Here is a 16,953-nt window from a genome sequence, read left to right as displayed (position 1 = left end):
TAGGGATGAATATTTTGTCGCATATAAGTATAGAAATTAATTCCCGCCTCACTAAATTTATTTTTTATTTTTATACCCGCCTAAATGAATTATTTTGCGTCAAAAAATGGATTTGTCACGCAAAGTCAAATTGTTTTTGTTAAACAGTGTCGTTTTGTATAAAATAAAGAACTGTTGAGACAAAGGGTTGTCTCCTAAGTTTTTCTGGGTTTTTAGTAAGCAAACGAAGAGACGCTATTTCCTTATACACAACGTCGATTAAGTTCCATATCTCTCTCTCTCTCTCTCAAACCCAAAACCCAATTCGGCTTCCTGCTTTCTCTTCGGCTCCGACTCCGGCTGCGCCCCCCCTCTGTCTCTCTCCGCCTCTCAGTCTCCGATCTTCCTCTCCCTTCATATGTCCTCTGCTGCTTGTTGAGACTCGACCATTGTACGTTAAGTCTCTAGGTTTTTCACTTCTTAATTCTGTTTTTTAACAATTCTATGATATGTTATATTAAGTTTCCCATAGTAAAGATATTTTACATTGAATTAGATTTTTTTTTTTTAATAGGGATGTGGGTTTTCATTTGTTTAAGACTTCAAAGTAGTAATTTGTAGTTCATGGGATTTATTTTCTGGATTTTGATGTTGTTTAGTTCTATTATTTTTTGGGTAGAATAAAAATTGGGGGTTTTTATGATGAGGGGCTGATGCGGGTCAGACATGGGAGGGGTTACTTATTTTTTTTTTCTTATTGATTGAGAAGTCATATGCATTGGCCGAGACTAAGTGTACGTATGTCCAGATAGTTTATTATTGTTGGTCTCCTACCATCCTCTAATGGGGGAATTAATGGATTGAGTTATGTCTATCTTAATGTCACCATTATGCTCCCATAAGTTATGTATCTCACTTCTTATTTGCCATTTTAAATTTCTGGTTGCAAAACAGGGCAAAAAATTTAGTGGAAGTTCTCATCAACTACTTATTATGCTTGAGAGGTATGAGGTGCCTTGTCTATATGCCAAAGTTTTAGAGCAACTTTACATAAAGGAACTCTATGGAAAACAACTGTTTTTTTATTATTGTCTTAGCAAGACAGATTAATATTTAGTCACCCAATTGTCTCTTAGATCTGCTTCTTGTATGATATGTGAAGTTTATACCAAAAGACCGTGAGAGCTATATAGGAGTTCTGTAATTGTTGCTTGTTGATATGGCATAAGAAAATTAATTAAGTGTATGTTAAAGCTTGGTTATTTAGGGAATATGCCTGAGAAAAATACAAGAACTCCCCTTTGCAGTTTGGGTTAGGGTATCAGTACATAAACCTCAAAGACTGTAATTGCATGAAAGACTCTTTAAATTTATGAATTAAAATGTTGCATCAACAGCTAAAATGATTAGCAGTGGATGATGCATGCCTCAGCATAGGGGCTGCACCAAGCTCTATCTCTTTCCCTCTCACTCTCTCTCAACAAATCTCTAAAGTGTTGCTAATATTATTTTTGTTGTCCAATATAAAAATTTCAGATATACTCTACTCACCCCATTACCACTAGATTACCACTAGAGACAAGGCCATTGTCAATATGTTGATAATAGTTTACTATTAAGAAAATACTTTATGCGTTAGGATACCTGTTGTTGTGAATCTAGTCACACATTAGTAATACTGATATCTTCTCTCTGTTAGCTTCAATATTTTTTATTCTTGATTTTTGACAGGGTATACAATCAAGACGCTGTGACAAGTGTTCTACTTACAAGCCTCCTAGGACTCATCATTGTCGGGTCTGCAGAAGGTGTGTTTTAAGGATGGTAGGTTGGATTTGATTCTTATTGCCATATATTTTATTCATGACTCTTTTTCTTGCACATGGATTAAATTTTTTATTTATTTTTTCCCGGACAAAATTGGATGCAGGATCATCACTGTATGTGGATCAATAACTGTGTTGGTTATTGGAACTATAAGGCCTTTTTTTGTACTTGTCTTATATGCAACAATAGGAAGCATGTATTCTACAGTAAGTTTAATCTGGTTATTACTTTTACATGTTGTTATGATAGTACTTTTACATGTTAGGATAATAAAAAGCCTCAAGTTCTGACAGTAGCTTTTGACATGTTTAGGCCATGATTATAACTTGTACATTTCAGAAGGACTAGGAATTCAGTGGAAGTAGTAGCCTCAAGTTTTCTTACGTGAGTTGGTACCTTTCTTATTTTTCTTTTTTCTTTTGATGAGGATGTGAGTTGATACTTAATCATCTGTATATTTCTAGTTAAGCCTCTTCTATTTTGATACACCTTTAAGTGAGTTCAATGCAGAAGTAATCTTGTCTACTACAGAGAATGTTTTCTGGCTCAAATTTAAACGGTGTCAGTCAATGGTGGAATGCACAGAAACTAGAACTGGTTTTTAAGTGCCAACAGTCATATTCATTTTACCACCTGTTCTTGAATTTAATTCGGTGTCCAGTATGGACTGCAACTAATGATACTAAGAAGGTTGATCAGCTAATTAGTTCTTGTGGGTGTGTGTCATTTCACAGCAGGTTTTATTTCCTTCATTCTTGTAACAACCGGAGCTTAGTCAATTGCTTTGAATTCGGGAACTCTAGGATATTGCAAGTGTTTGGTTAACTGTGCTACAATTATTGAATTACCCTTTGTTGCCTCACCAATCATCTTAATATTGCATACTTGTTTTAGATGTTTTATATATTCAGACTCAGTTGCAGGCTCAGCTTGAGTCTGAGAGAGCGGCTCGGAAGGCGGATTGAGTAGCTCGAGATGCGGATCGAGCTTACATTCAGGCTCTCACTCAACAACTTGCGACTCTTATTCCCGGGTTCGTACCACCACCACTAACTTATCAGCATGATGCTAGTGATGATGGCTAGTGATGATGGAAATGATGAGGATGATAATGATGGTGATGGCATTAATGGTTATGATGGAGCTGATGGTTATGATGGAGCTAAGGATTATGAAGATTATAATGCTCTGAGATGATCTTTAGGGTAGTTTCTTTATCTTAGATTATTGCACAATACACTTTTTGGTATATTTGGGAAACTTAGTATGTTTTGGTTTATATTTGGACCATATGTATGCATGTACATCTTTTGGTACACTACTTCACATTCAATATAAATTAAAAGTATTGGCCAAAAAAAAAAATAAATTAAAAGTAATTTTATTTTAAATTTAGTGAGTATTATTGATTATTGATTTTAATTATATTATTATACATTTTATAATAATAATAATAATAAAATTAAATAAAATGATCAATTAAATTTTGCTTTGGCCAACAAAAGAGTGCTTGCCAGAGAAAACTCTTTAGGAACAAAGTCGTTGTCGGCACAAGGTACTCTTTCCAAGCAAGTCATTTGTCAGTACAAGTTAATCTTCCGAAACAAATATTTTGTCAGTAAAAGGTATTCTTTCGAGACAAGCTCTTTGTCACCTTAGTAAATTGCGTAGTGACAAGCCATTTGTCGCTTAAGAAAGTTATTTGGTGACAAGTCGTTTGTCACCTCAGAAAATAATATGGGGACAAGCTTTTTGTCACCACAGGACTCCCTTTCGCGACAAGCATCTTGTTACTATAGCGGACGCTTGCACGACAACAGATTGCCGCATTATATTTCTTACGACGATGACCAACATTGTCACCCAAACTACTTATGGAGACAAACTGTATCTGTTTGTCACGTAAAGTCTAATGCCACGGGGATCTAGTGACAAACTTGGTGACAAAATGTGTTTGTCACCTAACTTCTTTGGAGACAAATAGTAAGTTTTAGTGACAAATTTTGTTTGTCTCAAAAACAAATTCTGTTGTAGTGGATGGGTGTTAATTAAAATTTATAAGGTTTTGATAAAATTGCCCTTGAGGCTTTTATATCATCTTGAAAATTTGCTAATGTAGTCTCAACTTCACATTTAGTTGTGACTGTACGACACTCACAACTTCAAATTTAGTTGTGACTAAACGACAATCACATCTAAGTTGTAAGACAGTCACAGTTAAGTTGTGACTTAATTGAATTTTTTAAAATTATACTACAATATAGTATAAATAGAGGTTAAAATAATACTTTTACTCAAAATAATACATAGTATAGTGGTGTGAGTTGTCTCTTTCAATTTATCAAGACAGTCACAATTAAATTGTGACTGAATTGATTTTTTTTTAATACAATATAGTATAAATTAATGTAATATTTGTGATGTAATATTATTTTTATTTTTTTATTGTAATGACATGTGATGTAATATTTGTAAATTCTAATACCTTTTACTTTATTATTTTGTTTGACTTTTCAACTAGTATCTAATCTAAAATGTTATTTAATTTTAGTACCTAAAATAAAAAGTTATTGAAATATAGTAGTTAAAATCTATGGACCTTAGTTATTAACCATTGATATTTGAAAATATGTACGGACTGATATAATCATTGATGGATTCAATTGCTTATGTGTGGAACTCAAAAAGTTAAGGGATGAATACCATTTTGCTCCCCAGACTATTACACTTGTATCAGTTTGCTCCCAAGACTTCTAATTTGGAAAATTAAAGACTCTGACTTTTTCAATTTTGTCAATTGAGGTTCTTCCGTCAATTTACACATTTTTTTTTATCCAAATCTTTGAGGGCAAAATGGTCCCTTCCATTTAGATCTTATTATTTTTTCCTCATGCATTATTTTTCCTCTTTTATTTCTCGCTAAATTCTGGTTGATCATCTCGACATTTTAGATGAAAAATGTATAAATTGACGGAATAACTTTAATTGACAAAATTGAAAAAGTCAGGGTACTTAATTTTCCAAATTAGAAGTCTGAAGAGTAAATTGATATATGTGTAATAATCTAGGGAGCAAAATGACATTAATCCCAAAAGTTAAAGGTTGACAATTGCCAACATCGATCCGTTTAGAGTTTGTGTTAATTGTCTGTACATGCGTGGACGTTATTGAACTGAGGATGGGTGCGTATTGTGAACTCTACACCTATCATCAATTATCGATCAGTTTACCTACAAATGTATACGTGCACGCGACTGATGTTATCATTTCTCGTTTATACGTACATATGTGAATGAGCAGCAAAATGTTCATGAAATTCATAAGTCAAGCAATTGGTCAATGAGAAAGATAGAAACAAAAAAGAGATGGAAATTTGTGGGATTGATTTTTCTCTCCCCTTTGTCTTCTCCATTTTCTTGGGTCAACAAAGAGGTGCTGATCATCATCCCTCAAAATCTAAAAATCTTCATAAATCATGTTGAGGACCACCCTAGCTTCTCTTTTGCAAGTTGCTTCCGTTCATTTTTGCCATTAATTAATTAATTTTTTTCTTTTTGTTTGCATTTGGCAATTTGATATTTATTTTCATTATTTAAAGAGTTGTGGCAAGATGTGATGGATGAACAACTGTTGGCAAGAAAGCTTGGAGATGAGACATTAAGTTCAGAGGTCCAGTTCTTGTACCTTGTAGGACGTACATGATCAATTATTTAGGCAACAATAAAAAAGAAAAAGAAAAAAGAAACTGAGTCTTACATTCCTCATAGGCCTTAAAAAATATCACCAACTAAATTTATGATTAAAATAGAGTTCTTTTAAAATTTAAAATTGAGTGTTTAAAACTTCAAAATAACTTCATTTTAGAGTTAATCTAACTTTAGAATTTAATGGTTGAAATTTATATTACAAATATCAACACAGAGAACGTAGTTAGCACAGAAATAATTAAAAGTGTAGAAGATATGTGAGCTACATCAAACGCCAATTGTCAGTCATTGATAAGTTTTTTTTTTTTTGGCCAAGCAGTCATTGATAAGTTTGATCATATAACATTCATTACATTATCTACTAGCTGCTGATCGAACACCTAACTAAAGATTTGAATCTTCAGAGTTCTTCACATGTCAAAGGATTTCATGAATCCCAATACAATGAATTGAAATTAGTTAATTTAATTAATTAATTCTCAGGTCAAGAAAGCCAATCCTTCTCCCCAGCAATTGGATAAAGGCACGTATGTATGTGCACATGCACACTTATTTGATTCAACTGAGTCTATAAATATATGATAAGCTAGCTAGCCAACTTCAAATTAAGGGTAACAATATTATATGCACTAAAAAATACTTATTTAATTATATTCTGTTTCCTTGCTGACTATAAATTAAATAATAAACAGATAAAAACATATATAGCATTCTGATGTCTGTATTTAATTTGATATGGAGAAGTGTAGCTAGCTATTACATATATTTATATTATATATAGCTAAGTTAAAAAGACATCATGCATCGTCATATTAATATCATATATACTGGAGATAGATTTCTGCGTTTTGACTAGAAGAGTTGATATTGAGCTACTAGGCTACTAGCTAAGTTCAAAAGACATCCTTCAAGATTGAAATTTCGGGTCCAATTAAGCTGGATATATTAAACTGCGCGCTTTGTTTGACTCATTTGCGTCAATAATTTCAAAAGCTTGCGCCAGTTGGTAGTTGACAGATCATTAGCCCTAATCCCCCAAAACCTGCAACTTTGATTAGTCTTCCCTATCTTTTTATTTTTTTTTTCTCTTTTTCTTAAGGGCAATGCTAACTATTTTCGCTTATCGATCTATTAACTTCTGAAATTCTTTCCGTTAGTGATTAAAAAATAATAAAATATTAATTATTGAATGTAGGAGAGTATGTTAGAAATTTTGAATTAAATATAATTGTTTCATGTTAATAAGTGATTGTATTAATTGTTGAATATATTAAGTGAGATATTTCTCTAAGCTACACCGAGGCATTTTAAGAAATTATTTTACATATAAATGAATTTGCTGGGCTTACATTCATTTATGTTGAAAGTGATTAACTTGAAGACAATATCAATGTAAGTTAATTAAAAGGGTCGAAAATGGTGAGCTCCCAGCCAACAAGATAAATTGAGTGCAAATAACAGCTGCCTTTTTTAATCTTCACCTTAATTTGAATCTTTAATCATTGAATATTAATTTAGATGCCCAATAATTAGGTTACCAAAGGTTCACGAAAATGACAATTCAACTCCTTTTTCATTTCATGGCCAAAAAAAAAACTCCTTTTTCTTAATGGAAATGGAGACTTATAAAGTAAACTAGATGTGCAAAGATTACATCAATATCAACTTGAATAGATAATGGGGTGCAGCCATGGCCGCCCTTCGTCACTCCAAATTTTCAGATTCTCACATGATAAAGCATAACGAGTTACACATTATGAGCAAGTGGGCAACCCTTACCATGTTCCCTTGATCAGCCTTACAATTTTTGTCTATTGAAGCACCTCGAAAATTTTGAAACTAATGTTTTTTCTTTTGACTTTCAGCCATTTTATAGTCTTATAAATATTACTATCAAGTATCAAGTGGTGCTTAAATTTTTCCCCAATATATGGTGTTTCAGTTCTCCTCGGGTGATAAGGTTTCGAGCAATACTTGACTAAATTAACTTTAAAAAATGGTTAAATATAAATTTTTTTTTAAAATCTTAACTTTTGACTAATTTTTCAAAATTTTCCTTTAAACTAAGGGTCACCAAATTGTCCAATAATTTGAGGTGCAAAACCAATGCAACCATGGCTTATTCCTATTTAGGGCTATCCATCGATTGGTTTGGTTTGGTATTGGGCCTTACCAAAACAAAAAATTTCGATATTTTTCGGTTCGGTAATTTTTTGTAAACTTTGATTTTTGATTTGCTTTCAGTAATTTTGGTATCGAATACTTTCGGTTTAATTATAATAATACTAATTATTATATACTAATATAAATTGAAATTTAATCAAATATGATGCGTAACATATAATGTTTGATTGATATATATTTACACGAGTAGTATTGATAGTTCAGTATAGTACTAGTATTAATTGCAATAATATTAATATTAGTAATATATACTAGTATAAGTAGTTTAATAATATATATTAGTATATATCCTATTAATTTAGTATGTATATACCGATAAATATGAATATATATATATGCATTACTTACCTAAAGATGAGGTTCATATTTTCCTAAAAATAATAACATTTACTTTATTAGAGAATGACTCTATATCTTAACTCACACTTTTAAGAATATTAATATGATAATATTATACAATTATATTTTCTTATAGTTGTTTATGATATTAGTAGTTTAATATTTATTGTACCACTAACATAATAGTATTATATAAGCATATAAAACTAAATTTCAGTAATTGTTTCAATTTTTTGGTATATATTTCGATTTTTCGATAATAATCGATTCAATTTCTTTCAGTGATAATTTTTAGTAATCGGTCGGTTTATCAACTTTTTTCGGATATTTTCTGTTTCAGATTTTCAAATTGTGAAAATCAGTTTACCAACTTTTTTTGAATATTTTCGGTTTTGGATTTTCGAATTGTAAAAATCAGTTTACCAAATCAAAAAATTTCGATCGAGTCAGTCAGTTCGGTAAAAACCAAACCAAACCAGAGGACAGCCCTAGTCCTATTACATATAGGTGTGAATTTGAGCCTGAGTGTTTGGGTCCGATCAAACTTTTGGTACCCAATGAATGTCCTAATACGATAACCATCGATGCAAGGGTCGACGGCCAGTTACGAGGGGTCATTGACTCATTGTACTGCAACATTCACCAACACTACACTAGCTTTTTTAAAAAACTGGATTTTACAAAAATGTCATTGTCCCTAAATTCTATAAATAGGCTTCGTTTTTCTTATTTTCAGCTACCAAATTCTCTCCCTAGCTTTAGTTTAACTCTCTCAAGCTTCTTCCTCTCTCAACCTCTTTTAATCAATTGTTTTTGTGCTTTTGCTACTATAATTAATATAAATTTGTTCGCGGTGGGACGTGTTCGAAGAAATTAACTACAACAAGAATTTGGTATTTCATTATGATTCTCTCCTTTGTAGTCATCATATCCTAATCCTGCTTATCTAGTTTGTTTTTCATTGGTCTAATTGTTATTTTTTTGAATTATTAGTAGTAATAATTTAATTTTATTTAATCATTAAAATGGCCCAAAGGAATTTTGATATCCCTAGCTACTACCATAGATGAGAAAGGTTTGGTCGAATCCATTATCCATGTATTAAGAGGTTATTTCTTACATTAATTCTCTTTAATTTTCTTTCAAATTCTTTACATCATCATTTTGAGAAACAACGTACCCAGTTCATAACTGCATTGAAATTATAACAATAAAAACAAATAAAGGTGTCTCGGGCAAAGGAAAGGACAATTGAACAGATTACCAAAGTTTATCATGAAATAGTGTTTTAGTGCAGGTATCAATATTTTATTTTTTAGAAATGAATAAATCCAAAATAATAGATTCAGATTTAAATAACTGAAACATTAGTACAGCATTTAGTGAACAAATCTCAAGACTTAAAACTCCTCGTTCAAATCTACGCGCCAAATTGCTAATGTGCCACGCATCCTTCAGGAATTGGTGAAAATTAATATAGAACAAAACAGTAGAGAATATTTAATACTCTATCTAACCCATCTTAATTCATTATTGCTAGAAATATTAATTAGTTGTTTAAAATCTAGGACAGATCGAGCCGAGGGATACGACAACAGCTGCATGTGAACTATGCATGAAATGGGGTTTACGTGGCTCATATCATGACATGACAACAATCAAGTTTTCCGCGTCTTACATAGATGATCATCAATCTCTTGGTCCACCATAATACTGTCAAATTATTATGATTCTGAATCATCAGCTTAATAAATTGAAAATTATATATTCTTGCTGTGATTGATTATTTAAAAGTTTGAGTAATCATGATCATGAGGATTACTTCTTGTTAATTATAAAGAGCCTAATAATAATATATGTATCTTGGTAGTAGTGAGATTCTATAGACCTACATTTGCAATAATCAATACTACGTACTATGATCCAAGAGAGAGGCCTTATCCATATATATAGGTAGCCCTTATAATATTGAACAATTTAAAAACAATTGATTTAGAAACTAAGAACTATATTGTAATTAAAAATTATCCCATTAAAAAAGTCGAATCTTTAACCTATTAATCCTAATATATTCTCTCCTCCTTGATCACAAACTAACTGCACCTTCATTTTATAAACCCACTTTTTCTCTCTCACACCCTGCTTTGTTTTTTCTTTCTATGTGTAGAATTAATTTTCGTTAGGGCAACTTATATGATTATATCACAATTTTTTATTTTTGTTTTATTTGGACCTGTTCTGAAGTTTATTTATTTTCAACAAGCACGAATCCCTCGTATCATTTGATGACAAAAATTTGAAATTCTTTTGATTTCCTAGTATTATTATTAAATTATGAATGATATGAACGGTCCTGTTTAATTAACTTCAGGGGAGATTCCACATTGACCCGCAAGATTTGCACAACAGGTTGAAATATAATCTTGTTGAGCTAACCAATGGATTAAATTAAGATTAACCGGTAAATTAATTAATCAGAAGATAAAGATGGAGATCAGAACAAATAATTAATAATTAACCAAGTATATTTAATTTTACTAATTACGCAGAACCCTCGGTGGTCTGCTAATCTTTGTGTGCTAATCTCATATTAATCAATCAAAACTATGTGTTTTATTGTGTAAGCTTATGGTCGGAACTGTTCATTTTTTAGATCATTCTTCAAATATCATCTGTGCAAAAAATTAATCAAATCAGAAATTGTTTGGTTATGTAACTATTATCAAATAAACATATAATTTCAGTAACAGTTGGACTTCATTACTGTTTGTTTATTTAATAATAATTACATAATCAAATGATTTTTGATTTGGTTGATTTTTTGTAGAGATCGATAATCTTTAAATGACGATCTAAAAAATTAATGAACGATTCTGATTATGAACCTACACTGTAAAACGACGTAATTTTTATTAATTAGTATGAGATCGGCTGAGAAGTATTAGTAGAGAATTCAAATCCTCCAACAACTCGTCTCTTGTTTTAATAGGACTGAAGGAGAAAATTGAGGGGGCAAGTCTGGTATTAACATATTTGTAATTAAAGTTAAAAGTTTCCTTTTCTCAAATCATCAAGAGGAAAGATTGCACATCTTTTTATTATTAATAAATATATCAAGAATGGGTTGGTTTAAAGCTTTAAGTTAATAATTAATTAATATTCTCCAAAACTTTTTCTAAAATATTTCAATAGTTACCATATGGTTGCATATCTGAACGCGTAGCTGCTTTAATCTCTGTAATGCTTGGACACCCTCTAGGCTTCTAATATAAGTACTTAATTAAACACGCATAGACAGATCTTTGCACGTTAAACGTGTAACACTAAACATATATCTAACTATATATATGACCAATTTTTGCCTACTTACACAGGTATTTGCAGTTAAACTTCACAACTAAAATGATGGTTGTGTCAAATCGATCTTAACGTAGATACTTACAGTATATATCTAGTTAGATACTTTTGTTAATTTCTTTAGGCTCTCCATGAGTTGTTTATAGATTCTAAGAATGATATTTCACACAAAATAACGATTCAAAATAAGTTGATTAATTTGAGATAATTATTATTATTTGACACAAAATTGAAAAGGACACTATCGATCTACGTACTAATAGGATCGAGAAATAAAATAGGTTGGGTTGGTTTCCAACATTATTCTTCTATTAACTTATATAAAATATTAGAAATATCACACACATACAATGCATCCACATATGATGTGAATGATGGGGTACCGAACCAAAAAACTCAAAAAACAGCAACAGCAAAAAACCTAAACTTAGCTGTCATAATAAGGTAAATCATAAATGTTTACAGAATTCAAGTCCACATCTCCTTCAGCTTTAATTATGTCTTAAACAACCTTCCAAGAAAGCAACTCATACTTTGTCAAAATAAATGAAATATCTTAATTGTGACAGTTTTTTGCAGTTAATTATTAAGAAGCAGACCACTTATCAAAATCCAGGGTTCAAGAAATTAGGAAAGGCAGTGATTGATTGGATACGTGAACTTTGGTTATTTCTGGTGCTTCCGAGACGTGGTAAGGTGGAAAGATTATAGTTATAATTGATATATTATTATGTGGTATAATTAATTTAACATGTAAGGATATTATTAAATGATGTGTTTATATTAGTAAGATATAGTATTAATAATATTCACTTATATTATAACACATAAACTTATTATATCATGTGTCAATATATCAATTATATAAAATAATTTTTTATAAACGTGGTTGAGAAAGAGTTAATCTTCAATTTTCAAACATGGGTCCATATGTTTTTTCTTTAATATTTAATTTAATAGTTTTCTAAGGTCAGGGGTCCACGTGCTTATAAGAGTTGGAAAATTGTCACCACCAGGAGCAACTTGGTCCAACACACGTGCATTGAAATTTGAAATTAAATTCCCATATATGTTGAGCCTTGGACTTAATTAAGTTTAGGACTTTGTAGAATAGTTATCATCAAATCGATAACCACTTCCACAGTTGCCGACCTGCCCTATACTTTGGAATTTGGATCGTTGATTTGGACTTTTTAATTGAAAGAAATAAATATGTCCTCCTTAATCTCTTGGACATGTCCAATACTCCAATTCAACGACGCATACTGAAAGAGAGAGCCAACATATATTAAAGTATTAATTCGAAAACAACAGAAATTTATTGTGTGTGTGGCCGGCTTTCGTGACATATTTCGTATAACTTTTTAACAAATAAATAATTAAGTCAATTCATTTTAAGTGTCAGAAAAAATTTTATATCAAGCATAGCGTTTTAACTTTTTAACAAATAAATAATTAAGTCAATTCATTTTAAGTGTCAGAAAAATTTGTATATCAAGCATACCGTTTTTACACTATATTCCAAAATTATGTTAAAATAAGGGTGTCACTAACTAACAATTAATTAAATGAATGCTCATATGTAGCTTTCAAACGCTTAATTTAGGGCCCATTTGAGATTGTTGTTGGACACCTAAATGTTATTATGAATGACAATTTTAGATCACTCACAACAATTTTTGTATTTGGTAAAAAAAGTGAAAAACTGTAGTACCTCACTATTCTAGGTCACTCACTACGTACAATTTTTAGGGCTCATTAATTAAAAAATTTTGTTGCCTAATCTATCCTTAATTTTATATTGATTATTAATTATGAAATTTTATTTGTATCACTAAAATTATAATATACCCATAGTTAGTAATATACGAGACGGCAAAAATACGTACGTATATTATTCAGAATATTTGCTCTAAAAGTACCGTGAAAAATTCATATACATTTTATTTTTTTTAATGTGAATAATACGTAAAAATATGGAATAATACGTGATAATAGGAATAGTATATGTATTATACGTTTGAATTTAAAATACGCATTTTTTTTTCTATATCTTTTGAAAAATATGAAAAATGAAAGTTTCTTTCAAAAATACGTATGTAAGTGTATAATATGCAAATTTACTAACTATAAATATACCTTCAAAAATAATATGCATACTGTCGGGTGTTTTATTATTGTAAAGTCTAGACATATTTATTTTAATTAAAAAAACTAACATTTATTTTTAACTTGAAAAGATTAATATGGTCCATAGGCATGTGAGATTTCGTATCCCTGTTGGAATCTCCTTCTCAACCTATACCACAACTCTGTTTTGATTATAACATTTCTTTAACATAGTTTCAAAATTATAAGTGTTGATTTTCTATTTTTTATTTTTTAAAATATTGTTTCCTAATGGATCCCTAAAGGGTTTAACTAAAAACTTAGAGTGATGAAGGAGTACATTTTAATTAATTTTCTCTTAAAATAGGGCATAACCCATAAACAACCAAGAAATGCATGGCAAGCGAATGTAGTATATTATTAGGCACTAGATAATTATACTGTGAATTTGCATGTGATGGGTGTAAAACTGTATTAAGGTTACATGCAAACACAAAAATTGCTAGTAATAATTAAGCAACATAAATTTTTAGTCTAAGCAAAGAAAAAAATTGTTTTTCGTTAATTCTAATAATCATTATGGATAGAACAATGTGCAATATTCTTATATACATGAAAAAATTTATAAATGACCAATTATGAGTATTGGGGTGTACAGCTAATCCTTTAAGCAAAACTATTTTTCCAATATATATATATATACATAGTTGAAAAATTGCTGGTTTCATATTAATATTGTTTTTTTTTTTGGTCTAAATATTCATATTGTTTAGATTTTTTTTTTTTTTGGGCGTATAAAGCTCTTATATATTTCCTAAGTAGGACATGATCCTGTTAGCCTGAATCATGCGTTGAAAGGCCGATCGAAATTTTTGTCGATCACACAGAGGACACAAGAATATATATTCCCCGTAGTGTTAGGTTGGGGGTTGTTTCATTATTGATCAAATAGTATATATTGATAAAATTAGAGCATTTAATTCAAAATCAATTGGTAATGGGTGGAGAGGCCCAAGATTTATAAGCACATATGCTAAACTCTAGTTTTCCAATGTGGAATATTGCTCCATATTACTCTCAACACGCCCCCGCACGTGTGGCGAGATTTTGAGTCTTACACGTGAACAAATTGTATTAAGTGACGTGGGAGCACGTGTGACTGTTAGGCCTTACATGCAGATAACCAAGCTCTGATACTATGATAGAATTAGAGCATCCAACCCAAAATCAATTGACAATGGGTGGAGAAGCCCAAGACTTATAAACGCATATGCTAAACTTTAATTTTCCGATATGAGACATTACTCCACATTACTCTTAATATATATTATAGTAAAATTGCGATCGATGATCAGCTAGCTTCTATATAATTTCTTTGCGCGCTTTTCGATGGAATCACATGTAATATCAATAACAACCGATAATATCATAATAACAATAAGCTAGCTAGCTAGCTCAACTCTGAGTTCTGACGGATATTCAACGAAGCCAAGGCCAATGGAAAAGTGTCAATTGTCTTTGTTTTAGAGGACAAAATGTATTGGTGAAACGAATATCGAGTAAAACCATAATTTGATTATTAGGATCGAGTTTTGTCTTTACGTGTTTAATTAGATGTTCAATTGAAGATTTATTATGAGATTTAAATCGAAAATATATCGTTCAGAAATATGCATGTAAAAGTAAAACGTCGTTCATGTGTCCCCTGGTAACAAATGCAAACAACTTTCAATATTTATGTCCTTTGCAATAATTTTTGAGCATATATTAATACATCTTGTTTGAGATTTTTTACTGTGCATGCAAACCTATTTAGGCTTCTCGATCTCTTGCTAGCTAGTTCTTTCATAGTAAAGGAAATTTCCAAACTCACCCTCTTAATTCTGCAATTAGGATATGCTGGCCAACAATAATGCCATTAGAGGATATGCTGACCAAAAATAATGCCATCCCATAACAATGTATATATATATATGTGCCACCCAAGATCGAGCCAAGGACACTGTACTAACTAATTTGATAGGCATCATGTATTTGTTTGAAACTGATTCACCACCTCACATTTTTCCTCATTGTGATGTCCTTTCCTTCCCAATTACTAAATTCCAAAATTAGTTGGGGACAGTGCAGCAGTCCACACTTATGCTCTTATTATTATTTTCAATTCCAAAATGTGGTTTGCAATTAAACTTGGACTCTCTGACTCACTCTCTCTCTCTGGGGACCATATATTAATACACACCAAAATACATGTGATCAAAGATTTTGACTTTGAACCCTGCAAGGAGTACTTTTCCTTTGGCCTGAAGGTTTGGAATCTTTGAAAGTTAACTTGGTTAGTCCCCATGCTCTCTATTAGAGTATTAGGTGGCATATATATATATGCATGGCTGAGTAGGTGGAAGCTAATGATGGGTTTGGAATGGATAGCCTTAGTTTGGCTGAGTATTGGGTGGAGCATTTTCCAATCTGCCTTATCACCCTGCAGAGTGCAGAGTTTGTTTGTACATGAATTTTGCCCAACTCTAGAACTTGAACCCTTTCAGATACTCAGTACTAAATCTGATTAATTTCTAGGTTAATTACCAACTCGATCACCATTGTATTGGATAAGGATTAACCTCTGAAAACTTCAGTCAACCAAGAACTCTAGCATATAGAATTGTATTCAAACCTTAACCAAACTAGTATGACATGGCAGATGGGTGGTTTTTCTTTTAAGCTAGAATTTTCATAGAAAAAACTCCAGGTGCATTTATTCCCTGGTCCATATATACATATGGCTTGCTTTTTTTTTTTGGCCATATACATATGGCTTGCTAAAATAAGATCTTCCACTTATATTTCTAGTACTTATATTTATTCAGTTTAGAATTTAATATTTATAATTGATATTGAAAATAAATCAATTCAACAGAAATTTAAAGCGATATAGTTTTGAATATATATAGCACAACATCGATACAAAATGAATAAGTAGAATATCTAAATCTCCCACATGATGCAGTTGATCGAATTCATTTGACTTAAAAGGATGAATTACAAGATTGTTGGTCACCATATATATATTTGTGTTCCCAATTTAATTGCCAGCGGATTACATTTAATGTAATGTGTGACTAACTCAGAAGAACAATGACAAATCTCCAGCATGCTTGGTCTGCCACCAAAGCAAATCAGTACCACCTCACATGCTTCACCACATCTGGTACAAAGCATGCCACCAAGCCTTTCCAGCACCTTTCCTTGTATTGCTTGTCATGTTACAATTAATTACATATATAGCATCATATATCAAACTGGGATATTCACCATCAGCATCATAGAAATAACTATTGCATTAGTTCTTGTTGGGATTCACAGGCTTAATTAATTTGGTCTTCAATCTTTAAAATCACAGGCTTATTGACTACCCTAAAAGATTGATCATGACCCTCATTTCCTCTAATAA

At 31.2% G+C, this 16,953-nt stretch overlaps 1 long non-coding RNA gene across 3 annotated transcripts; it reads left to right on the top strand.

The window, feature by feature from the left end:
* Positions 1–298: 298 nt before the first annotated feature.
* On the top strand, positions 299–3,127 carry LOC147276919 (uncharacterized). Of its 3 annotated transcripts, none has more exons than XR_015124007.1 (4): positions 299–430; positions 934–983; positions 1,711–1,787; positions 2,730–3,127. It is a non-coding gene; the product is annotated as an uncharacterized LOC147276919 (long non-coding RNA). The 3 variants fall into 3 exon arrangements; XR_015124006.1 differs by having other exon boundaries at positions 1,711–1,803; XR_015124008.1 differs by having other exon boundaries at positions 1,711–1,803; positions 2,724–3,127.
* Positions 3,128–16,953: the final 13,826 nt, after the last annotated feature.

Source organism: Dryas octopetala, chromosome 8 (assembly GCF_963921425.1).
Source record: "Dryas octopetala chromosome 8, drDryOcto1.1, whole genome shotgun sequence".
Classification (NCBI taxonomy): Eukaryota; Viridiplantae; Streptophyta; class Magnoliopsida; order Rosales; family Rosaceae; genus Dryas; species Dryas octopetala.
This window is presented reverse-complemented; position numbering and strand designations above follow the sequence as displayed.